Raw genomic sequence first — 12,258 nt, 5'->3', positions numbered from 1 at the left:
TTTTTTTACAAACAAGCTGAACTTACAAGAACTAAATTTAATGGAACCACATGGTAGGTACTAGCTTTCAAACGAAACAGGAATCATAAAAATACCCGGTAAAAAATGTGAGGTAAAAAACAGAAAAAATACAGTCGAATTGATAACCTTTTTTGAAGTCGATTAAAAATTGCGTGACAAAGATTGTTTTACTAAGTATATACTATATAGATTTAGATAGAATCCTACAATAGAGCACACTTTTCACATAAACATAATATAATATGCTTTCTATGGATGGTGTTCAAAATTCTACGGCATTTTAATGGAAACTACATAATGAGGTGGGAAGAAATTTTTAAGCAGTTCAGTTTACAATATGCCAATATAAATAACTTTGTAATGTATTTATGAGTACCTGCTTATGAAAATTATGTAATTTAAGCGAAAATGGATGTTATCCATGAATACATTAAGACGCAATTACTGATATCAAAGTGAATACTGGTAGCCACTCTATTTGAGAGGTGTAACACTTTATCATTAATTCGTTTTAGTATATAACATAGAAATGTAAATATATATATATATAATTTGTTTTATAATATGAAGATATTATAGAGCAAAGTATTGCGTCACGTCTGCGATAAACTCAAAAACTATTGCATCGATTTTCACCAATGCATATATAGCGTAGTTCTCAAGATAGAGTATTTAATTTGTTTAGTTTTGACTACGCGGGTGAAGCGGTAGGCGCAATGCTAGTGTAATATACAGGGCTATTTGAATACAAAAATTATGATCTTATTAGGTGCTACAAAAAAGTTATCGCATGTTAACAAAAACTAATTTCTATTCATTTATTTATTTATATACCTAGTATACGTGTAGACTGGGTAAAACTTTAGGGCTTCAATCCCATTTTTAAACATTTTCATACTAGGAACTTTTCAGTTCTAACTTCATGTTGTATTTATTGTAGGGCACCATAATATTCTCAAGCGATGTTTAGTGTTGGACGGGATTATACAAATCGCACCATAAATTGCTTATTCAATCCTATTTATTTATATTTATGGTGTACTCTAAACGACTTGCGAACGTTCAATCGGAATATTTATTCGTTTAATGTTCAATTTTATATACAGTCGTGGTTAATGCATGTAATTTTAAGATTACTTAAAATAAAATAAAAGCTTTAAGACGTTTAATACAATAATACATTAACAAAAAGAGCGGTTCTAGATTATTAGTCTAGTCTAGTTCGGTAGATTATTACAAAACATTCCATTTCTATTGATATGAATATACTACGTATCCATACTTAAATAACTGCTAAAGTGTGCTCGTTTGTTTGTCCTTCTTTCGAATCACAACGGAGCGATTTCATGATATAATATTCGTATCTGGAGATATTTTAGAAGCTAGACAGCTAAGATAAAAGCTTTTTTTTCCGCATTAAACATGTCTTAAATAATTCCCTTTGACCAGGCTGGCCGATCATTCCTCTGTCATCACGGGCAAAATGCTAAATTCAAATACGAAGGTTAAATGTTCGATCCTGCATCTGATAAAATTTGCAATAATTACATTTACCTAATTAATTTTAAAGCCCTGTATGGAAAGATCTGTAAACGTAACTCTCAATTTAAAACATAAACCCTTAGGCAATATATGGCTTATTTCAAAAATACTGAAGTTTTTTCTCAGTTTCCTATATCTCAGTGTTAAATTACCCTTCGGGCTGTAATATCTTCGTAATGTTAGTGAGTTTTGGTAAACATTCACGAGGTTATCAGCGGCGCAGTTAAGCCATCATAAATTTCAGTTACACGGCACACTTAACGAATGAACTGAAAAACTTATCTGTTTCTATGGCACTGGTACAGTCGTGTACGAAAGTGCGCGTGAATTTATAACTTACTAGTGTCGCGAAATCAAAGGGAATTCTCGTGGTTATGAGATGTTTTACTTCGGTAAAAAGGAGCCTATGTCACTCTCTAGCCTCTTTACAAAAATCGTATCATACAATTGCTTTGTTGCGACGTAAAAGAAAGAGAAACTTTCACATTATTTGAAATTAGTAAGGATTTGGTTTTAGTTAAATTACGTTAAATTATTAAAAAATGTTGAATTTCTTGGATGTAGCATATAGATATTCAAAAATTTATGATCAAACTGATGTCGTTATAACAATACAAAGATGTCGTTGTAATATAATTGAGTGACCATTAAGAATAGATTTATTTATTCTTTCGTAACATTCTGAATATTCTAATCGCGTTTTCACGCGACTGTACAAAACCGCATATAAAGAGTTTCATCGATGGGGTTACCTCCCCTCACAAATAAATAATCAAGTCCAGATCTTATCGGGGAAAATACGACGCAGAAAATAGTGCACCCTTCCCTTCAGGGAATTTTAATTAGCCTGGAATGGAATGGAGAAATGCGCTTTTTGCTTCACTATTACTGACCGGTCAATAAAATACAAGTAAATAAACGCGACTATTCACGTAAAATTGTTATAATATAGCAATATTTTGTGAAAAAATAAATCGCCTTTTAATCGTCAGAGCTAGACGAAACTTTAATAAGGCCGCATGGCAGGCAATGGCTTTCAAATAAAAAAAAATAATCAGAATCGGTTCACCGAGTCGAAAGTTCGAGGTAACTAACCCAAAAAACCTCAGAAAAACATGTCTTTTTTTTAATCGTTTAAATGGCAATTCATATTATTGTGATATAGACTATATTAAACCGTTTGTATGTCAATTTTCCTTTATGAAGATTTAATTGTATTTGTTCTCGCAATGTTTTTCATATATCAGTTACATAATGGACTAAAAAAAATACCATAGTATATATAAATGTCTCGAACACTACGGCTTTGTCTCTACTAAGTAATGCACCTCTTGTCCTACTTTTCGCTTCAACGATAGCAAGATTACATTCGAAAATGATTTTTGGTCGCTTATATGTATCAATATAGATAAAATACATCTCATAGAATAATTTAGTAGGTATTCTGATATGCTTTCGCCGGCGTTACCCGGGTTGACCAAAGACGAGAAAAATCTCTTGTCTATGTACCTTTAAACTCAAACTCAAACATTTATTCATTCAACTAGACTTCTTATAGAAGCACTTTTGAATCGTCATATTACACAATTATGACATTTACTACCGGTTCGGAAGGCAGTTTCTACAGAGAAGAGCCGGCAAGAAACTCTGTATTTGCTCTTTTAAAATAATATAATAAAGAAATACATTTCTAAGTCTATATTAGATAACAATCGGTCGGTTTCTCAGTACAGTTGTAACAAACAAACAAAACCATGTTTTGCCTGTTTTTATAGTTAGTATAGAAAAACATTTTGATAATCTGTTTAATTAGATTCAGATTGATAAAACAATTTATTCATATTACATATTGATTATGAATAACAATAGAATTCATAAATGTAACTACGAGTAAATACGTTTTAAATATAATTCTTCTTTCATAATTATGGAAACAATTTGAATTATTTAGGTTTTATTTGCTTTATATGCTATACTTTTTATCAAAAATAAAATCGATTTAGTTTAAATTGTGCTCGCTCTCTTATCCATACATTTACAGTTAGATTTAATCGGATTTTGTAATTGAAATAGGTGTGGAAGGAAGTTCTAGAACACGTGGACCATTTGTAGAATTGCATTTTACTCCACTCAGACTGGATTACCGTGAGGTCTGGACTGTATGGGTAATATTTTTGGTCTTAGTTAAGATTGTGGGAACAGTTGATACTTACATATGAAAACATATTACGTGTAAAAGCATTTGGTTTCCGACCGATAGACATACATACAAAGTTTATTATGCCGCATTTATAATAATATAATGAATTTGTGAGCAAATCAGTTAACATTCAAACTAAAAAAATTGCTTTCCATCATCTCCTTCCTGCCGCCTGAAAAAATTTTAAAATGGCGGATGTTTCACAATCTTCAGAGTCATCTATCCGTTTAAACTACCTTTAAATATTCTTTTTAATTTGTTAGCGTATTTCTTCATGAAAATTTATATATACTACTTCAACGTATATAACGCCATTTTTGTATTCCAATACAGGCTGAAATTGAATAAATAAAATATGGGAAAGTGCTTTATCTATCACTGTTCGTCAACCATAGACAATTATCAAACGTTAGTAAGGTTTAAAAACGATTTACGCAAATAAATGAAGCAAATGAATTTGTACACACACCTAATTTGATAAAGCCTCAGCCTGATCAGTGATCACATCATCTGCCGACCTGTCAAACGCTGACATCGTAAAGTTTAACACGAACGTTTATTGCTCGTTTACTCTGTGCTAACGAAACGAGCGGTTCTTATATTTATATATATATTTCAAAGTCATGCTTCAATCAACATACATACAGCTACGCATGGTTAGAGTATTGTGTAATAATGTTTACATATATATATATATATATATATATATATATATATATATATACAGTTGGGAATTATTATTGTCTCTTTCTTTTTGATTACTCATATCTAGATTGATTTGTTTTCTACATTAATAGGTTTATAATCTTCTTATATGTATAGATATGAATCCCTTTTTCCCTTGGTCATGCCATCAAGCGTGCATGGCAGGACCGATTTCAAAAATTCAATTAGAAATTAGAACCATTAGAAAGTTGCAATTACACTGAGTGACATAGGCTATGTATATATACCACGGGTAAATTCGGGGCGAACAGCTAGTTATTAGTTAAAAATTATCTAAAAAAAAAAAATTTCGTAGAAAGAGATACGAAGATTTTGCCCTTCTATAAACATTTATTTTAAATAGAACACAGCTCAGGCGTGAAAAACATACTATTTACTTATTGCAGTTTAGTGCGTTAGTGAGGGGATCACATACATATAAGGGTATGTTAAGAAACAAAAAATTGATATTTTCTTATATATAATAACCATAACTTCTCTAAACCAATAATGTGTGCTTTATTAACTGTGAATTTCGTTACAAAAATCGAGAGCTAAAATTTGTTCTAATTCAATACAATATTCTGAAACCATTATTTGTCACACCAAATTTTTGGTACATCAGTGAAATAAATATAAATGTGTAGTCGCTTGACCCGGCTTCGCTCGGTTTGAAAACAAACAGCCCACGTAAGCTGGTAAACTTGTAGCTTTCTAATGATCTTTTTTTGTACTAAAATTGTAACAAATAACCCATCCCCTTTCTGTTGTTTGATACAATAACGCTAGTTTCGTCGCTCCAAGCGTACACACCTTCATCAATCATTCGGGCGCGTGGACATTGCAAACTGTGCTTAATTCCATCGATGTCGAATTAACTTTTAGTACATCCGTAAATTTAGAGCAAACACAAATAAACCTGCATGTTTTATGAGATACGTTTAATGTACTTTCTGTAGGGAATGTTTGTGGAACAGTCTAATGTAGCGGCGTGTCAAGAGTGATGTTTATATTGTGTTATGATTATTTATGTGTATAGCGGACTACTCTATGGCTTTCCTACTCTGTATATTTAATGTTCTCTCTGTTGTCCGCACTCTGTGCAAGTCTAAAAGAAGAAAACAGCGTATTTGCGTACATGATCCCTTCCTACTTCTTTAAAATTATTTATATATAGTTCTAACATCGAACGTGCCTTCATTTTAGTTAACAAGTAATTAAATTATGTTTTTATAAGAATAAAATACTGTGTAAAGCATTTCGGATTTACCTGTTATTTGGATGCAACAAACAAATAATTAATAACTTTTGATGACACTTTAATTTTTACTTTTATAGCATTGAAATGCTTTATAAATGAGAAATTTTGGAATAATTCTCAGTTGTAAATACAGTGAAAAGTCATACTCATGATCACAGATTTATAAATATGAAGCCCAATAAATGTTACGTTTATTAAAATACTCCCTCCTTCATACGTCTATATCAAAAAGATATCAAATGAAAGACTCATCCTTCAAGCACTTGTAAGAATTCATTGTATTGTGTTTGGTATAAGGTGGTTTGCCACATCCAGGAAATTATAATAAGATATTATATCCATATTAAATACATCGATAGAAATAAGACTCAAAAACCACGACATTAAAGTTGATATTTGCATGATTTTAGTAATATGATTCTATATTATCGTACCATACGAACAATCTTGATATAAAATATTCGTGTCATACCGTCTATAACCAAAATTCACCTTTATTGTGAGGCCGATTATTATTATTTTTCTGTAGATAGTTCTGTGAATAGATTGTTGATTATATTCTATAGTATATGACAACAATGTTAGCTAGTATTACTTAATTTTATTAATTTTCTAGTAAGAATTGTTGTTAGGTGCACGCCTAAAGGCATTTAGATCTTCACGCTAGATTTTTACAGTTAATTGTTTCCGTGCAAATTGAAACAGCACTTACTTCACCCTTATGTTATATTCATGGAAAAGCAAATATACAAGCTAGACAAAGGATTGTAGGAAATGCAAATAGTCATGGTCAAATGAAAGTCAAACATTGCGTAGTTACAGCGGTCGAGGGTTCTGTTTAACTGTTTGATTGGTTGCAGTTAGTTATCGGTAAAGCAAGGATATCAATTGTACGCTATATGTATTTAAATAACATGAATTACATTGTGTGAAAAGCTATTTATTTCAGATCAGATGTATATCATCTGTATTTTAAGAAATTTTGAAAGAATAGAAAAAATTTAACAATACTTATGTTGCTACGGTTAGGCAAGAAACCCGGGTTCGAATCCCGCCTCGTGACCAATTCTTTTCTATTCTTTCAAAATTTCTCATTTATAAAGCATTTCAATGCTATAAAACTAAAAATTAAATTCATCTGTACTTTTTCTTCACATTCAAATTCAACAGAAATAAAATATTTTTTGTCACAACAGAAAAATTCAGGATGAATTTTACATAGATTTTTCTATCTTCCCAGACACATTATATAAGCTTTCGTCTGGGTCATATCCAAAACCACTCGGTTCGTATTACACACTTTTATCAGCTTCATCTTTATGTTTGTACGACGCTTCAATCATAGACAAATTAGATGTTTTTTTAGTGACACATTAGACAAATTAATGTATCTCAAAATCTATTCAAATATCTTTAAATACAGAGAAAGCAGCAAACAATCTTAGAATGTCTTTCCCTAAAGGTTTTTGCAATAATACAACAATGTATTCTAAACAGTTACTCAGATAAGAAATTAATCAGACCACCAAATAGCTCAACGCTTATACACAGAACGACGCTGGAGTCCTCAGATAGTTGTATGCAGATGTATGCAACCCAGCCGTCGAGCACAAAGCGAAATGAGACGAGTTGCAGGCAGGCTTGTAATTAAAACGCTCTTTTTTGTTTATGTCTGCCTCACGGGATACTGGGCATATATTAAATCGTGAAGTATCACTTGATTTTGCTCTTTATACGTTTGGGAGCTGAATTAAACGTTTGTGAACTGCTGTGTTAGGGTAAGGACGTGATGGTTTTTTTGGCGGGAGATTTAGTATTGTTTTTCGTTGTTTGATAATTACCGAACCACTGCTAATTTTTTATGGCCATTTTATTATGATTCGATATTTAAATGTGTAAAAATAAGTATTTTCATGAACCATGATTTTTAAAATTAGTGTAATAGTTACTCTGTCATTAATAAACTCTTTTGCATGCCTATATTAGAAATACTTTATTAAGAAAGATACTAAGATACAAAATCGCTATCATAGTGTTTTATAATAAAGTGTTTAACCGCACCATTACCTCTTTGAAAAGCAAATCACGCTACAGAAGTAACCAACTTTTAGGATAACAAAATTTGCGGTCACGTCACGTGTGGGAACACCACATTTTAGGCACAAAGTATCTAATTCTCACATTCTAACCCTTTGGTTTACACCTTAATGAATGTAATCCGAAAACGATCAAAATGTTGACAAATACTTTCGAGATCTCGCTATCCTTTAATGGTTTTCTATTCAATTCGTTTTATAAAGGGTTATTTACGGTTACGATGTAAAAGGTCTGAAGCTTTTTTATACAATTGTTTGAAATAATGAAATTTGAGTCTGGTTCTTGATGTAGATATGCAAAATGTACTATAACATTGGATGTCAATAAAAAATAAACGTTAAGTAATGTAACAATATCTAATGATAATGAAAAGTTTTAGTAGCAATGCTTACAAAACTAATATGTTTATTAACATTAAAATAATCTAAACGTTTTGACAACATAAGTCTTGTTATTATTATATAATAGAATATGTTTATAATGCACATAGAGTACTGCTGAGCTGAACAGGTTGGTAATGTTTTTCGTCGATAAAATTTATTGATAACTATAGTTTAAATCCTAAGCTTACGCCATACATATTTACAAGGCATCCATAAATATTTGTTGATGTTTGTTCCATAGACAGTTACCCGTTTTAACTGTATTCTTCCCGCTTTTTCGTGACGTAACAGTCCGCGTCCGAAACACGTCATCAATCTTGGTCACACCTTCGCTGACGCTGTCTTCACGTTGTGTTTATAAATGAATACTGTTTTGCTGCATGTGTAGGATACGCTTTCTGAGAATAGCAAAAAGATTTTATTCTAAGGTAGATATATCAAATGTGGTTAAGTACAATTCTTTGAATAATCAAAGAATTGTACTTGATATTTGATTAATTGGTTAATGAAATTGGCAATGAAAAACAGATACTAGCTGTTCTAAACTTCTGAATGAATCTAGCTTTTTTTGACCATAGATTTTTGCAGGCTGTTCTCTGTTAGGATGCCTTAAGATCTTAATGTGTAAAATTATGATCAAGATCAGTTTTAGTCAATTAAACAATAAATTGATATTTAATACTTCCTGATGATCAGCCTTGAAAAAAGTTAATCAAAACAAACTCATCCGAACGATAACACCAAAAATAGCTTCGCCATTTAAGGTGACCTCTGTTATCGTCAAAATGCAGGAAGGTAACTGTGCTCGGGGGTAACTTAGATACGAATAAATAGGCTGTACGAGACACTTACCACAAAATTAGGGTAATCGATCTTTGACGTAAATGAAGGGTAGGTTTATCGAGGGTAGGATGAAACTCTAATGCGGCGGCGTTTGACAACTTGTCAACGTTTAGACGAGAAACGTTTGATGGAATAACGACGTATGGTAATTGATAAGCTGGATAGATAGATTCCTTCAACATTGGGACACTCACATATCATGTCATTTCAATACTATTCAAAATGAGAGCTCCTGATGACGTTGAACCTGAAAATTCTTATTAATTCAAAATTATTTAGAAAAATACTGCTAATCATACGAAAATATGTAAAAAAAAGAAAAAGTTAAAAGAACTTGGAGATAAATAATGCACATCAACAAAATAACAGAATGGACACAATTACAACGAAATGAAATCCAGAAAGAAACCATTTTAAAATTATCATTATCAACATAAGGCCAGATAGTTTATTCTGCGGTAGAGATATATATTATATTGGTAAATATATGACCTTACAACTTAACAATACTATTACACTTATTATGATGTCCACTAATGAGTTCATGTATAAAAACCACATAACACAGATTAGGGGCGAGGCTATTACGTCATTGACGAGACTAACATGCCCTTAGTCTTAATACAAGGGATCCATGTTATCTACAGATTCTCTCTATTAATTGTCGTGTTACATTATCTGTACGGATAAGAGAAATTTATTTCTGAAATACTTAAATGTGAACTAACTTTACGTAGTTCAGGTATAGAAGAAAAATGTTATTTGAAATGACTAAGTGGTTTTATCAGGATATCGAGGCAGGCTTCGTGACGGATTTTTTTAATCTTTCAAACTCTCTTAAAGCATTCAAATGATATAAAACTGGAAATTAAAAATGTGGTATTTTTATTGAGCTCCAAAAAAATCAATCTTTCAGTTATCAGCATTATATATTGCATTATGTACCTAGTATTTAAAGTATGAATGAAGCTGTTATTTTCTAAATCCACTAGTCTCCAGAAGTCTAATTATAGCCTGCCCATATTTAATATGATTCTAAGCAAATTAAATATACTAGGATACAAACGATAGTGTGTCCTGTATATACGCAAACTAATTCAAAGGCTTCGATCGGTATTACGAGCAATCTAAATAGAGATTTACATTTCCGGTATATGGTTATAGCTAGATGAGAGTTAAGGCGTCCAATCTGAGCCACCGTAAAGAGATCCATGCAAGCTGTTGTAGTCATAACTTCGCTTTGGCCACTTGCTGCACGTTACATTGCCAACATTCAGTTTAGTACAAGTTATGTTGGTACATTGTTTAAGCCGTGTTTTATGTACATTAAGGTCTACTATTTATTATATTTAAAAAAAAAGTGTATTTATACAAATAATTGTTATTTCTCAAATCATTTATGTTCTTGTTTTTTTGAGATAAATGAATATCTTTAAACAAAAAACGGTTATAGCTTCAGGGGTAATTTATCCAGGTAAATTAATTTTGTGTGATATGGTTATAACAAAAGATAATAATGGATAATAGATATAGAATAAAGGATAGATAATAGAAGATAATAAAAAATATATTAATCATGCGTTAAAAGCAAGAGAAACTTGTTAAACTGGGTATTTAATAGTAATCAAATCTATTTACATTATTAGTTGCATACTTCATTAGGTTCCATTATAATAGTTACGCTAGCCGTGAAATTTTCGTAATTCTGTCAAATACAAGTAAATTGTACGTAATACTACTATCTCCTAACACGTATAAATAACCTCATAGAAAATTATTTCTTAAGTGATAATTAAATACACAATACATATAAAACAAAACAAACAAATACAGCGTTATTAAAATTTTCCAAAAACCAACAACGTGTCGGTCCGAATCCATTTGGCATAACAGCGGAATTAACAATAAATACGAAAAGTTTAATTCTAAACAAAAGCAATTACCGGACAGATAAAAATTTCCGTGAAAGGGTTGACCCCAATTTTAGGGGCTAGATAACGTTGATAACATTAATCAAAGTTCCTATCTCAGGTCCGGGCAGTCTCCAATTTTCTGGTCACTGACCTTTTAATTTGCCAAATCGTGAGACCATTTTCGCTTTAAGTATTGGGTGGCAAGTGTTGGTAAACAGTTTTGATACTTTCGTTTAGGAAGCATAAAAGTCGTTCAGTTTACCGGTGTTTTTATCCTGGAGAGTGGATTAATTTTATTACGCCTAACATTTTCCAAGTTGTTTATTTACAATATTCTAAAACGCTTGAAATTTATTGCACACCGTACAATCATGTATGTCATGTGTTTCTAAAGTATATAAAAAATGTAAATAATATTTGAGAACTGTTTAGTGGTGGGATGCCTGATGGTATGATGGTAAACGCGACCACCGCCCATGAACATTTGGAGAGGCATAAGGTCCATTGCAGACCTTACCTCTACAAGGCGTAAGGTCTGCAATGGACTCTACAAGGTTAGGCTACTTTTAACTTGAAAACCGACTGCAATGTTTTAAATTTGATACTTGTATTTATAGACACTTTATTAAAACAACTGCGTTAAATAGCAATAAAGAATTTATTGTAGAAATCATGCTTTCATTGAAATTCAAAGGTTAAGACCTATATTTACCGACAGCTATGGTATTTGATGCGGTGGGGGAGTAATCTCTCATCGCTGTTTCTCCGAAGGCATGACCCAATTCTTGCTGAAGCTTAGCTTGATTCGGTGTTAAATATGCATTGGTTTCGAATTTTGATAAAAGAAGAGATAATTCAATCCATGAATTTTATATGGAAGTTGATTAACATGTTTAGTTTTGTACATATAGTATATCTACAAATTATCATAAAAAATTTACCTTGAGGTTCTAAAATTCAGTATGTATTTAATCAATCTACCATACGCATAAAATTGATTTCGATTTTCGAATAACAATAAATTATTGAGGAATCTGTGTGAATACCTATGTATAATAAATACAATACAAATGGTTTTTATTTACCGGCGATTTCTCTAGTTTCTATTTTATCGTAATTGATAAAATATATGGTATTGAGATTTTGATATACCAACGTTTATAAGATTCAATATTAACTGAAGGGCAGTGGCGTTATTGTGTTCTCTGTCTGCCTCTTGTTTTATAAATATCGTAAAATTAGTTTTACGGTTAATTTGTTTTGAACTTCCTGCAGTATGACGGCCATCTATCA

The 12,258-nt window shown here is 31.4% G+C and overlaps 1 protein-coding gene across 11 annotated transcripts in view; it reads left to right on the top strand.

Annotated features, from left to right (window-relative positions):
• The window catches only part of LOC119833128 (uncharacterized protein CG43867), a 232,171-nt gene that overhangs the window by 45,310 nt on the left and 174,603 nt on the right, over positions 1-12,258 (top strand). The window lies entirely within an intron of this gene.

Source organism: Zerene cesonia, chromosome 16 (assembly GCF_012273895.1).
Source record: "Zerene cesonia ecotype Mississippi chromosome 16, Zerene_cesonia_1.1, whole genome shotgun sequence".
Taxonomy (NCBI): domain Eukaryota; kingdom Metazoa; phylum Arthropoda; class Insecta; order Lepidoptera; family Pieridae; genus Zerene; species Zerene cesonia.
Note: the sequence above shows the minus strand (reverse complement) of the source record. Positions and strands in the feature narration are given on the sequence as shown.